General features: G+C 46.4%; 1 protein-coding gene across 2 annotated transcripts in view; it reads left to right on the forward strand.

Annotated features, from left to right (window-relative positions):
• Positions 1-13,529, forward strand: part of LOC115126448 (neuroplastin-like) — a 69,642-nt gene that overhangs the window by 36,128 nt on the left and 19,985 nt on the right. The window lies entirely within an intron of this gene.

Consider the following 13,529-nt stretch of genomic DNA (forward strand, 5'->3'; position numbering starts at 1 on the left):
ATCTACACTGAGACCATAGTGTTTAGTAAGGTTCTCTCCCGTCGTCTACACTGAGACCATAGTGTATAGTAAGGTTCCCTCCCTCCCGTCTACACTGAGACCATAGTGTTTAGTAAGGTTCCCTCCCGTCTACACTGAGACCATAGTGTTTAGTAAGGTTCTCTCCTGTCGTCTACACTGAGACCATAGTGTTTAGTAAGGTTCCCTCCCTTCCGTCTACACTGAGACCATAGTGTATAGTAAGGTTCCCTCCCTCCCGTCTACACTGACACCATAGTGTTTAGTAAGGTTCCCTCCCGTCTACACTGAGACCATAGTGTTTAGTAAGGTTCCCTCCTGTCGTCTACACTGAGACCATAGTGTTTAGTAAGGTTCCCTCCTGTCGTCTACACTGAGACCATAGTGTTTAGTAAGGTTCCCTCCTGTCGTCTACACTGAGACCATAGTGTTTAGTAAGGTTCCCTCCCGTCTACACTGAGACCATAGTGTTTAGTAAGGTTCCCTCCCGTCTACACTGAGACCATAGTGTTTAGTAAGGTTCCCTCCTGTCGTCTACACTGAGACCATAGTGTTTAGTAAGGTTCCCTCCCTTCTACACTGAGACCATAGTGTTTAGTAAGGTTCTCTCCTGTCGTCTACACTGAGACCATAGTGTTTAGTAAGGTTCCCTCCCTTCCGTCTACACTGAGACCATAGTGTATAGTAAGGTTCCCTCCCTCCCGTCTACACTGAGACCATAGTGTTTAGTAAGGTTCCCTCCTGTCGTCTACACTGAGACCATAGTGTTTAGTAAGGTTCCCTCCTGTCGTCTACACTGAGACCATAGTGTTTAGTAAGGTTCCCTCCCGTCTACACTGAGACCATAGTGTTTAGTAAGGTTCCTCCATCTACACTGAGACCATAGTGTTTAGTAAGGTTCCCTCCTGTCGTCTACACTGAGACCATAGTGTTTAGTAAGGTTCCCTCCTGTCGTCTACACTGAGACCATAGTGTTTAGTAAGGTTCCCTCCCGTCTACACTGAGACCATAGTGTTTAGTAAGGTTCCCTCCCGTCTACACTGAGACCATAGTGTTTAGTAAGGTTCCCTCCTGTCGTCTACACTGAGACCATAGTGTTTAGTAAGGTTCCCTCCTGTCGTCTACACTGAGACCATAGTGTTTAGTAAGGTTCCCTCCTGTCGTCTACACTGAGACCATAGTGTTTAGTAAGGTTCCCTCCCGTCTACACTGAGACCATAGTGTTTAGTAAGGTTCCCTCCCGTCTACACTGAGACCATAGTGTTTAGTAAGGTTCCCTCCTGTCGTCTACACTGAGACCATAGTGTTTAGTAAGGTTCCCTCCCTTCTACACTGAGACCATAGTGTTTAGTAAGGTTCTCTCCTGTCGTCTACACTGAGACCATAGTGTTTAGTAAGGTTCCCTCCCTTCCGTCTACACTGAGACCATAGTGTATAGTAAGGTTCCCTCCCTCCCGTCTACACTGAGACCATAGTGTTTAGTAAGGTTCCCTCCTGTCGTCTACACTGAGACCATAGTGTTTAGTAAGGTTCCCTCCTGTCGTCTACACTGAGACCATAGTGTTTAGTAAGGTTCCCTCCCGTCTACACTGAGACCATAGTGTTTAGTAAGGTTCCCTCCCATCTACACTGAGACCATAGTGTTTAGTAAGGTTCCCTCCTGTCGTCTACACTGAGACCATAGTGTTTAGTAAGGTTCCCTCCTGTCGTCTACACTGAGACCATAGTGTTTAGTAAGGTTCCCTCCCGTCTACACTGAGACCATAGTGTTTAGTAAGGTTCCCTCCCGTCTACACTGAGACCATAGTGTTTAGTAAGGTTCCCTCCTGTCGTCTACACTGAGACCATAGTGTTTAGTAAGGTTCCCTCCTGTCGTCTACACTGAGACCATAGTGTTTAGTAAGGTTCCCTCCCGTCTACACTGAGACCATAGTGTTTAGTAAGGTTCTCTCCTGTCGTCTACACTGAGACCATAGTGTTTAGTAAGGTTCCCTCCCTTCCGTCGACACTGAGACCATAGTGTATAGTAAGGTTCCCTCCCTCCCGTCTACACTGAGACCATAGTGTTTAGTAAGGTTCCCTCCTGTCGTCTACACTGAGACCATAGTGTTTAGTAAGGTTCCCTCCTGTCGTCTACACTGAGACCATAGTGTTTAGTAAGGTTCCCTCCCGTCTACACTGAGACCATAGTGTTTAGTAAGGTTCCCTCCCATCTACACTGAGACCATAGTGTTTAGTAAGGTTCCCTCCCGTCTACACTGAGACCATAGTGTTTAGTAAGGTTCCCTCCTGTCGTCTACACTGAGACCAAAGTGTTTAGTAAGGTTCCCTCCCGTCGTCTACAATGAGACCATAGTGTTTAGTAAGGTTCCCTCCCGTCTACACTGAGACCATAGTGTTTAGTAAGGTTCCCTCCCGTCGTCTACACTGAGACCATAGTGTTTAGTAAGGTTCCCTCCCACCGTCTACACTGAGACCATAGTGTTTAGTAAGGTTCCCTCCCACCGTCTACACTGAGACCATAGTGTTTAGTAAGGTTCCCTCCCACCGTCTACACTGAGACCATAGTGTTTAGTAAGGTTCCCTCCCGTCTACACTGAGACCATAGTGTTTAGTAAGGTTCCCTCCCACCGTCTACACTGAGACCATAGTGTTTAGTAAGGTTCCCTCCTGTCGTCTACACTGAGACCATAGTGTTTAGTAAGGTTCCCTCCTGTCGTCTACACTGAGACCATAGTGTTTAGTAAGGTTCTCTCCCGTCGTCTACACTGAGACCATAGTGTATAGTAAGGTTCCCTCCCTCCCGTCTACACTGAGACCATAGTGTTTAGTAAGGTTCCCTCCCGTCTACACTGAGACCATAGTGTTTAGTAAGGTTCTCTCCTGTCGTCTACACTGAGACCATAGTGTTTAGTAAGGTTCCCTCCCTTACACTGAGACCATAGTGTTTAGTTTCCCTCCCTCGTCTACACTGAGACCATAGTGTTTAGTAAGGTTCCCTCCTGTCGTCTACACTGAGACCATAGTGTTTAGTAAGGTTCCCTCCTGTCGTCTACACTGAGACCATAGTGTTTAGTAAGGTTCCCTCCTGTCGTCTACACTGAGACCATAGTGTTTAGTAAGGTTCCCTCCCGTCTACACTGAGACCATAGTGTTTAGTAAGGTTCCCTCCTGTCGTCTACACTGAGACCATAGTGTTTAGTAAGGTTCCCTCCTGTCGTCTACACTGAGACCATAGTGTTTAGTAAGGTTCCCTCCCGTCGTCTACACTGAGACCATAGTGTTTAGTAAGGTTCCCTCCCACCGTCTACACTGAGACCATAGTGTTTAGTAAGGTTCCCTCCCACCGTCTACACTGAGACCATAGTGTTTAGTAAGGTTCCCTCCCACCGTCTACACTGAGACCATAGTGTTTAGTAAGGTTCCCTCCCTTCCGTCTACACTGAGACCATAGTGTTTAGTAAGGTTCCCTCCCACCGTCTACACTGAGACCATAGTGTTTAGTAAGGTTCCCTCCCGTCTACACTGAGACCATAGTGTTTAGTAAGGTTCCCTCCTGTCGTATACACTGAGACCATAGTGTTTAGTAAGGTTCCCTCCCGTCTACACTGAGACCATAGTGTTTAGTAAGGTTCTCTCCCGTCGTCTACACTGAGACCATAGTGTATAGTAAGGTTCCCTCCCTCCCGTCTACACTGAGACCATAGTGTTTAGTAAGGTTCCCTCCCGTCTACACTGAGACCATAGTGTTTAGTAAGGTTCTCTCCTGTCGTCTACACTGAGACCATAGTGTTTAGTAAGGTTCCCTCCCTTCCGTCTACACTGAGACCATAGTCTATAGTAAGGTTCCCTCCCTCCCGTCTACACTGAGACCATAGTGTTTAGTAAGGTTCCCTCCCGTCTACACTGAGACCATAGTGTTTAGTAAGGTTCCCTCCTGTCGTCTACACTGAGACCATAGTGTTTAGTAAGGTTCCCTCCCGTCTACACTGAGACCATAGTGTTTAGTAAGGTTCCCTCCTGTCGTCTACACTGAGACCATAGTGTTTAGTAAGGTTCCCTCCTGTCGTCTACACTGAGACCATAGTGTTTAGTAAGGTTCCCTCCCGTCTACACTGAGACCATAGTGTTTAGTAAGGTTCCCTCCCGTCTACACTGAGACCATAGTGTTTAGTAAGGTTCCCTCCTGTCGTCTACACTGAGACCATAGTGTTTAGTAAGGTTCCCTCCTGTCGTCTACACTGAGACCATAGTGTTTAGTAAGTCCCCGTTGAGACCATAGTGTTTAAGGTTCTCTCCTGTCGTCTACACTGAGACCATAGTGTTTAGTAAGGTTCCCTCCCTTCCGTCTACACTGAGACCATAGTGTATAGTAAGGTTCCCTCCCTCCCGTCTACACTGAGACCATAGTGTTTAGTAAGGTTCCCTCCTGTCGTCTACACTGAGACCATAGTGTTTAGTAAGGTTCTCTCCTGTCGTCTACACTGAGACCATAGTGTTTAGTAAGGTTCCCTCCCGTCTACACTGAGACCATAGTGTTTAGTAAGGTTCCCTCCCATCTACACTGAGACCATAGTGTTTAGTAAGGTTCCCTCCTGTCGTCTACACTGAGACCATAGTGTTTAGTAAGGTTCCCTCCTGTCGTCTACACTGAGACCATAGTGTTTAGTAAGGTTCCCTCCTGTCGTCTACACTGAGACCATAGTGTTTAGTAAGGTTCCCTCCTGTCGTCTACACTGAGACCATAGTGTTTAGTAAGGTGCCCTCCTGTCGTCTACACTGAGACCATAGTGTTTAGTAAGGTTCTCTCCTGTCGTCTACACTGAGACCATAGTGTTTAGTAAGGTTCCCTCCCTTCCGTCTACACTGAGACCATAGTGTATAGTAAAGTTCCCTCCCTCCCGTCTACACTGAGACCATAGTGTTTAGTAAGGTTCCCTCCTGTCGTCTACACTGAGACCATAGTGTTTAGTAAGGTTCCCTCCTGTCGTCTACACTGAGACCATAGTGTTTAGTAAGGTTCCCTCCCGTCTACACTGAGACCATAGTGTTTAGTAAGGTTCCCTCCCATCTACACTGAGACCATAGTGTTTAGTAAGGTTCCCTCCCGTCTACACTGAGACCATAGTGTTTAGTAAGGTTCCCTCCCACCGTCTACACTGAGACCATAGTGTTTAGTAAGGTTCCCTCCCGTCTACACTGAGACCATAGTGTTTAGTAAGGTTCCCTTCCACCGTCTACACTGAGACCATAGTGTTTAGTAAGGTTCCCTCCCACGGTCTACACTGAGACCATAGTGTTTAGTAAGGTTCCCTCCCACCGTCTACACTGAGACCATAGTGTTTAGTAAGGTTCCCTCCCACCGTCTACACTGAGACCATAGTGTTTAGTAAGGTTCCCTCCCATCTACACTGAGACCATAGTGTTTAGTAAGGTTCCCTCCTGTCGTCTACACTGAGACCATAGTGTTTAGTAAGGTTCCCTCCCACCGTCTACACTGAGACCATAGTGTTTAGTAAGGTTCCCTCCTGTCGTCTACACTGAGACCATAGTGTTTAGTAAGGTTCTCTCCTGTCGTCTACACTGAGACCATAGTGTTTAGTAAGGTTCCCTCCCTTCCGTCTACACTGAGACCATAGTGTATAGTAAAGTTCCCTCCCTCCCGTCTACACTGAGACCATAGTGTTTAGTAAGGTTCCCTCCTGTCGTCTACACTGAGACCATAGTGTTTAGTAAGGTTCCCTCCTGTCGTCTACACTGAGACCATAGTGTTTAGTAAGGTTCCCTCCCGTCTACACTGAGACCATAGTGTTTAGTAAGGTTCCCTCCCATCTACACTGAGACCATAGTGTTTAGTAAGGTTCCCTCCCGTCTACACTGAGACCATAGTGTTTAGTAAGGTTCCCTCCCACCGTCTACACTGAGACCATAGTGTTTAGTAAGGTTCCCTCCCGTCTACACTGAGACCATAGTGTTTAGTAAGGTTCCCTTCCACCGTCTACACTGAGACCATAGTGTTTAGTAAGGTTCCCTCCCACGGTCTACACTGAGACCATAGTGTTTAGTAAGGTTCCCTCCCACCGTCTACACTGAGACCATAGTGTTTAGTAAGGTTCCCTCCCACCGTCTACACTGAGACCATAGTGTTTAGTAAGGTTCCCTCCCATCTACACTGAGACCATAGTGTTTAGTAAGGTTCCCTCCTGTCGTCTACACTGAGACCATAGTGTTTAGTAAGGTTCTCTCCCGTCTACACTGAGACCATAGTGTTTAGTAAGGTTCTCTCCCGTCTACACTGAGACCATAGTCTTTAGTAAGGTTCCCTCCCGTCTACACTGAGACCAAAGTGTTTAGTAAGGTTCCCTCCCGTCGTCTACACTGAGACCATAGTGTTTAGTAAGGTTCCCTCCCGTCTACACTGAGACCATAGTGTTTAGTAAGGTTCCCTCCCACCGTCTACACTGAGACCATAGTGTTTAGTAAGGTTCCCTCCCACCGTCTACACTGAGACCATAGTGTTTAGTAAGGTTCCCTCCCACCGTCTACACTGAGACCATAGTGTTTAGTAAGGTTCCCTCCCACCGTCTACACTGAGACCATAGTGTTTAGTAAGGTTCCCTCCCACCGTCTACACTGAGACCATAGTGTTTAGTAAGGTTCCCTCCTGTCGTCTACACTGAGACCATAGTGTTTAGTAAGGTTCCCTCCCACCGTCTACACTGAGACCATAGTGTTTAGTAAGGTTCCCTCCCACCGTCTACACTGAGACCATAGTGTTTAGTAAGGTTCCCTCCCGTCTACACTGAGACCATAGTGTTTAGTAAGGTTCCCTCCTGTCGTCTACACTGAGACCATAGTGTTTAGTAAGGTTCCCTCCTGTCGTCTACACTGAGACCATAGTGTTTAGTAAGGTTCTCTCCCGTCGTCTACACTGAGACCATAGTGTATAGTAAGGTTCCCTCCCTCCCGTCTACACTGAGACCATAGTGTTTAGCAAGGTTCCCTCCCGTCTACACTGAGACCATAGTGTTTAGTAAGGTTCTCTCCTGTCGTCTACACTGAGACCATAGTGTTTAGTAAGGTTCCCTCCCTTCCGTCTACACTGAGACCATAGTGTATAGTAAGGTTCCCTCCCTCCCGTCTACACTGAGACCATAGTGTTTAGTAAGGTTCCCTCCTGTCGTCTACACTGAGACCATAGTGTTTAGTAAGGTTCCCTCCTGTCGTCTACACTGAGACCATAGTGTTTAGTAAGGTTCCCTCCCACCGTCTACACTGAGACCATAGTGTTTAGTAAGGTTCCCTCCCACCGTCTACACTGAGACCATAGTGTTTAGTAAGGTTCCCTCCCGTCTACACTGAGACCATAGTGTTTAGTAAGGTTCCCTCCTGTCGTCTACACTGAGACCATAGTGTTTAGTAAGGTTCCCTCCTGTCGTCTACACTGAGACCATAGTGTTTAGTAAGGTTCCCTCCTGTCGTCTACACTGAGACCATAGTGTTTAGTAAGGATCCCTCCCGTCTACACTGAGACCATAGTGTTTAGTAAGGTTCCCTCCTGTCGTCTACACTGAGACCATAGTGTTTAGTAAGGTTCCCTCCCACCGTCTACACTGAGACCATAGTGTTTAGTAAGGTTCTCTCCCGTCTACACTGAGACCATAGTGTTTAGTAAGGTTCTCTCCCGTCTACACTGAGACCATAGTCTTTAGTAAGGTTCCCTCCCGTCTACACTGAGACCAAAGTGTTTAGTAAGGTTCCCTCCCGTCGTCTACACTGAGACCATAGTGTTTAGTAAGGTTCCCTCCCCGTCTACACTGAGACCATAGTGTTTAGTAAGGTTCCCTCCCACCGTCTACACTGAGACCATAGTGTTTAGTAAGGTTCCCTCCCACCGTCTACACTGAGACCATAGTGTTTAGTAAGGTTCCCTCCCACCGTCTACACTGAGACCATAGTGTTTAGTAAGGTTCCCTCCCACCGTCTACACTGAGACCATAGTGTTTAGTAAGGTTCCCTCCCACCGTCTACACTGAGACCATAGTGTTTAGTAAGGTTCCCTCCTGTCGTCTACACTGAGACCATAGTGTTTAGTAAGGTTCCCTCCCACCGTCTACACTGAGACCATAGTGTTTAGTAAGGTTCCCTCCCACCGTCTACACTGAGACCATAGTGTTTAGTAAGGTTCCCTCCCGTCTACACTGAGACCATAGTGTTTAGTAAGGTTCCCTCCTGTCGTCTACACTGAGACCATAGTGTTTAGTAAGGTTCCCTCCTGTCGTCTACACTGAGACCATAGTGTTTAGTAAGGTTCCCTCCCCGTCGTCTACACTGAGACCATAGTGTTTAGTAAGGTTCCCTCCCTCCCGTCTACACTGAGACCATAGTGTTTAGTAAGGTTCCCTCCCGTCTACACTGAGACCATAGTGTTTAGTAAGGTTCTCTCCTGTCGTCTACACTGAGACCATAGTGTTTAGTAAGGTTCCCTCCTTCCGTCTACACTGAGACCATAGTGTATAGTAAGGTTCCCTCCTCCCGTCTACACTGAGACCATAGTGTTTAGTAAGGTTCCCTCCTGTCGTCTACACTGAGACCATAGTGTTTAGTAAGGTTCCCTCCTGTCGTCTACACTGAGACCATAGTGTTTAGTAAGGTTCCCTCCCACCGTCTACACTGAGACCATAGTGTTTAGTAAGGTTCCCTCCCACCGTCTACACTGAGACCATAGTGTTTAGTAAGGTTCCCTCCCGTCTACACTGAGACCATAGTGTTTAGTAAGGTTCCCTCCTGTCTCTACACTGAGACCATAGTGTTTAGTAAGGTTCCCTCCTGTCGTCTACACTGAGACCATAGTGTTTAGTAAGGATCCCTCCCGTCTACACTGAGACCATAGTGTTTAGTAAGGTTCCCTCCTGTCGTCTACACTGAGACCATAGTGTTTAGTAAGGTTCCCTCCCGTCTACACTGAGACCATAGTGTTTAGTAAGGTTCCCTCCTGTCGTATACACTGAGACCATAGTGTTTAGTAAGGTTCCCTCCCATCTACACTGAGACCATAGTGTATAGTAAGGTTCCCTCCTGTCGTCTACACTGAGACCATAGTGTTTAGTAAGGTTCCCTCCCGTCTACACTGAGACCATAGTGTTTAGTAAGGTTCCCTCCCGTCTACACTGAGACCATAGTGTTTAGTAAGGTTCCCTCCCGTCTACACTGAGACCATAGTGTTTAGTAAGGTTCCCTCCCACCGTCTACACTGAGACCATAGTGTTTAGTAAGGTTCCCTCCCGTCTACACTGAGACCATAGTGTTTAGTAAGGTTCCCTCCCGTCTACACTGAGACCATAGTGTTTAGTAAGGTTCCCTCCCGTCTACACTGAGACCATAGTGTTTAGTAAGGTTCCCTCCCGTCTACACTGAGACCATAGTGTTTAGTAAGGTTCCCTCCCGTCTACACTGAGACCATAGTGTTTAGTAAGGTTCTCTCCCGTCGTCTACACTGAGACCATAGTGTTTAGTAAGGTTCCCTCCCGTCTACACTGAGACCATAGTGTTTAGTAAGGTTCCCTCCCGTCTACACTGAGACCATAGTGTTTAGTAGGGTTTACTCTTCACTCAACATCCTCTGTTTTCTTCTTTCTCCTTCCCCTAGGCCTACTACCTTATGTTTCTCCTAACTAACCCATCTCACCCATGTTACCCATCTCACCCACCCTAACCTATCTAACCCATCTCACTCACCCTAACCTACCTAACCCATCTCACCCATCCTAACCTAACTAACCCATCTCACCCACCCTAACCTACCTAACCCATCTCACCCATCCTAACCTAACTAACCCATCTCACCCACCCTAACCTATCTAACCCATCTCACCCACCCTAACCTACCTAACCCATCTCACCCACCCTAACCTACCTAACCCATCTCACCCACCCTAACCTATCTAACCCATCTCACCCACCCACCCTAACCTACCTAACCCATCTCACCCACCCACCCTAACCTACCTAACCCATCTCACCCACCCTAACCTATCTAACCCATCTCACCCATCCTAACCTACCTAACCCATCTCACCCACCCACCCTAACCTACCTAACCCATCTCACCCACCCACCCTAACCTACCTAACCCATCTCACCCACCCACCCTAACCTAACTAACCCATCTCACCCACCCTAACCTATCTAACCCATCTCACCCACCCTAACTTATCTAACCCATCTCACCTATCTAACCCCTCACCCATCCTAACCTATCTAACCCATCTCACCCATCCTAACCTAACTAACCCATCTCACCCACCCTAACCTATCTAACCCATCTCACCCACCCACCCTAACCTAACTAACCCATCTCACCCACCCTAACCTACCTAACCCATCTCACCCATCCTAACCTATCTAACCCATCTCACCCACCCTAACCTACCTAACCCATCTCACCCACCCACCCTAACCTACCTAACCCATCTCACCCACCCATCCTAACCTATCTAACCCATCTCACCCACCCTAACCTAACTAACCCATCTCACCCACCCACCCTAACCTACCTAACCCACCCTAACCTAACTAACCCATCTCACCCACCCACCCTAACCTAACTAACCCATCTCACCCACCCATCCTAACCTATCTAACCCATCTCACCCACCCTAACCTAACTAACCCATCTCACTCATGTTACCCATCTCACCTTTTGTGTTCTTTCATATTTCATTTTTAGAAATGTTTGTGTATGTTAGGGTAGCTCCACATTTTTAAACATGGGTTTGGACAGTCTCATGTATTTACATTTGAGTCATTTTGCAGACACTCTTATCCAGTGAATATGTACTGTATCTATACTGAACAAAAATGTAAACGCAACATGCAACAATTTCAAAGATTTGACAGAGTTACAGTTTATATAAGGAAATCAGTCATTTGAAATAAATAAATTAGGCCTTTAATCTATGGATTTCACATGACTGGGAATACAGATATACATATTTTGGTCACAGATACCTTTAAAAAAAAGTAGGGGTGTGGATCAGAAAACCAGTCAGTATCTGGTGTGACCATTTGCCTCATGCAGCACAACACAACTCCTCCGCATAGAGTTAATCAGGCTGTTGATTGTGGCCTGTGGAATGTTGTCCCACTCCTCTTCAATGGCTGTGCGAAGTTTCTAGATATTGGCAAGAACTGGAACACACTGTCATACATGTTGATCCAGAGCATCCCAAACATGCTCAGTGGGTGACATATCTGGTGAGTATGCAGGCCATGGAAGAACTGAGACATTTTCAGCTTCCAGGAATTGCCATGCACTATCACGCTGAAACATGAGGTGATGGCGGCGGATGAATGGCATGTCAATGGGCCTCAGGATCTCGCCATGTTATCCCTGTGCATTCAAATTGCCATCGATAAAATGCAATTGTGTTAATTGTCTGTAGCTTATGCCTGCCCATACCATAACCCCACTGCCACCATGGGGCACTCTGTTCACAGCGTTGACATCAGCAAACCGCTCGCCCACACGACGTCATACACGTGTTCTGTGGTTGTGACGCCGGTTGGACGTACTGCCAAATTCTCTAAAACGACATTGGAGGCGGCTTATGGTAGAGATATTAACATTAAATTATCTGGCAAAAGCTCTGGTGGACATTCCTGTAGTCAGCATGCCAATTCCACACTCCCTCAAAACTTGAGTCATCTGTGGCATTGTGTTGGGTGACAAAACTGCACATTTTTAGAGTGGCCCTTTTATTGTGCCCAGCACAAGGTGCACTTGTGTAATGATCATGCTATTTAATCCTGTTCTTGATATGCCACATCGGTCAGGTGGATGGATTATCTTGTCAAATGAGAAATGCTCCCTAACAGGAATGTAAATACATTGGTGCACAACAATTTTTGAGAAATAAGCTTTTTTTTGTGCGTATGGAACATTTCTGGGATCTTTTATTTCAGCTCATGAAACATAAGACCAACACTTTACATGTTGCGTTTATATTTTTGTTCAGCATATATAAATATATATGGTTCTGGGTTACGAAGGACATGGAAACCTATCAAACACTAGCCCTAAATCACTACCCAGTCCCAGAACCCTGACTTCTAACCTTTAACCCCTATGTCAGCTCTACAACCTTCTGTGCTGAATTGCTGGATGCCAAGTAGATTTCAAACCAACACTGACTGCTCTGTCTGCAAATCAATGGAGGTAGAGACCAGAGCCATTTATAGACATCCTGTTTATGTGTATGGCTCTGGTATGGGAAAGTACTCATACTGTATGTGTACGGCTCTGGTAAGGGGAAAGTACTCATACTGTATGTGTACGGCTCTGGTAGGGGAAAGTACTCATACTGTATGTGTACGGCTCTGGTATGGGAAAGTACTCATACTGTATGTGTATGGCTCTGGTAGGGGAAGTACTCATACTGTATGTGAAGGGAAAGTACTCATACTGTATGTGTACGGCTCTGGTAGGGGAAAGTACTCATACTGTATGTGTACGGCTCTGGTATGGGAAAGTACTCATACTGTATGTGTATGGCTCTGGTAGGGGAAGTACTCATACTGTATGTGTATGGCTCTGGTAAGGGAAAGTACTCATACTGTATGTGTATGGCTCTGGTATGGGAAAGTACTCATACTGTATGTGTACGGCTCTGGTAGGGGAACGTACTCATACTGTACAGTATGTGTGCGACTCTGGTATGGGAAAGTACTCATACTGTATGTGTACGGCTCTGGTAGGGGAAAGTACTCATACTGTATGTGTACGACTCTGGTATGGGAAAGTACTCATACTGTATGTGTACGGCTCTGGTATGGGAAAGTACTCATACTGTACAGTATGTGTACGGCTCTGGAATGGGAAAGTACTCATACTGTATGTGTACGGCTCTGGTATGGGAAAGTACTCATACTGTACAGTATGTGTACGGTTCTGGAATAGGAAAGTACTCATACTGTATGTGTATGGCTCTGGTAGGGGAACGTACTCATACTGTATGTGTACGGCTCTGGAATGGGAAAGTACTCATACTGTATGTGTATGGCTCTGGTAGGGGAACATACTCACACTGTATGTGTACGACTCTGGTATGGGAAAGTACTCATACTGTATGTGTACGACTCTGGTACGGGAAAGTACTCATACTGTATGTGTACGACTCTGGTATGGGAAAGTACTCATACTGTATGTGCCTACCACTCACTCATTGTGCTTGTTTGAAGTGACCTACGGGGTTGTTTAGTAACACAAGCCTGTGTGATGTCTCTATCAGGGCTGGGGTCAATTCCATTTCAATTCAGTCAATTCGGAGAGTAGCCTGAAATTCCAATCCAATTTTCCTCATTGCTTTTCAACTAATTTCAATGAACTACATTGAAAATTATAAGAATAAGATACCATTTGAAATGGAATTGACCTTAACCCTGATGTCTTATCGGTGTTTCAGAGCCTTTCATCAACTGAACTGTACATTTTCCTAATTGTTTTTCAGTTA

Source organism: Oncorhynchus nerka, linkage group LG17 (assembly GCF_034236695.1).
Source record: "Oncorhynchus nerka isolate Pitt River linkage group LG17, Oner_Uvic_2.0, whole genome shotgun sequence".
Lineage (NCBI taxonomy): Eukaryota > Metazoa > Chordata > Actinopteri > Salmoniformes > Salmonidae > Oncorhynchus > Oncorhynchus nerka.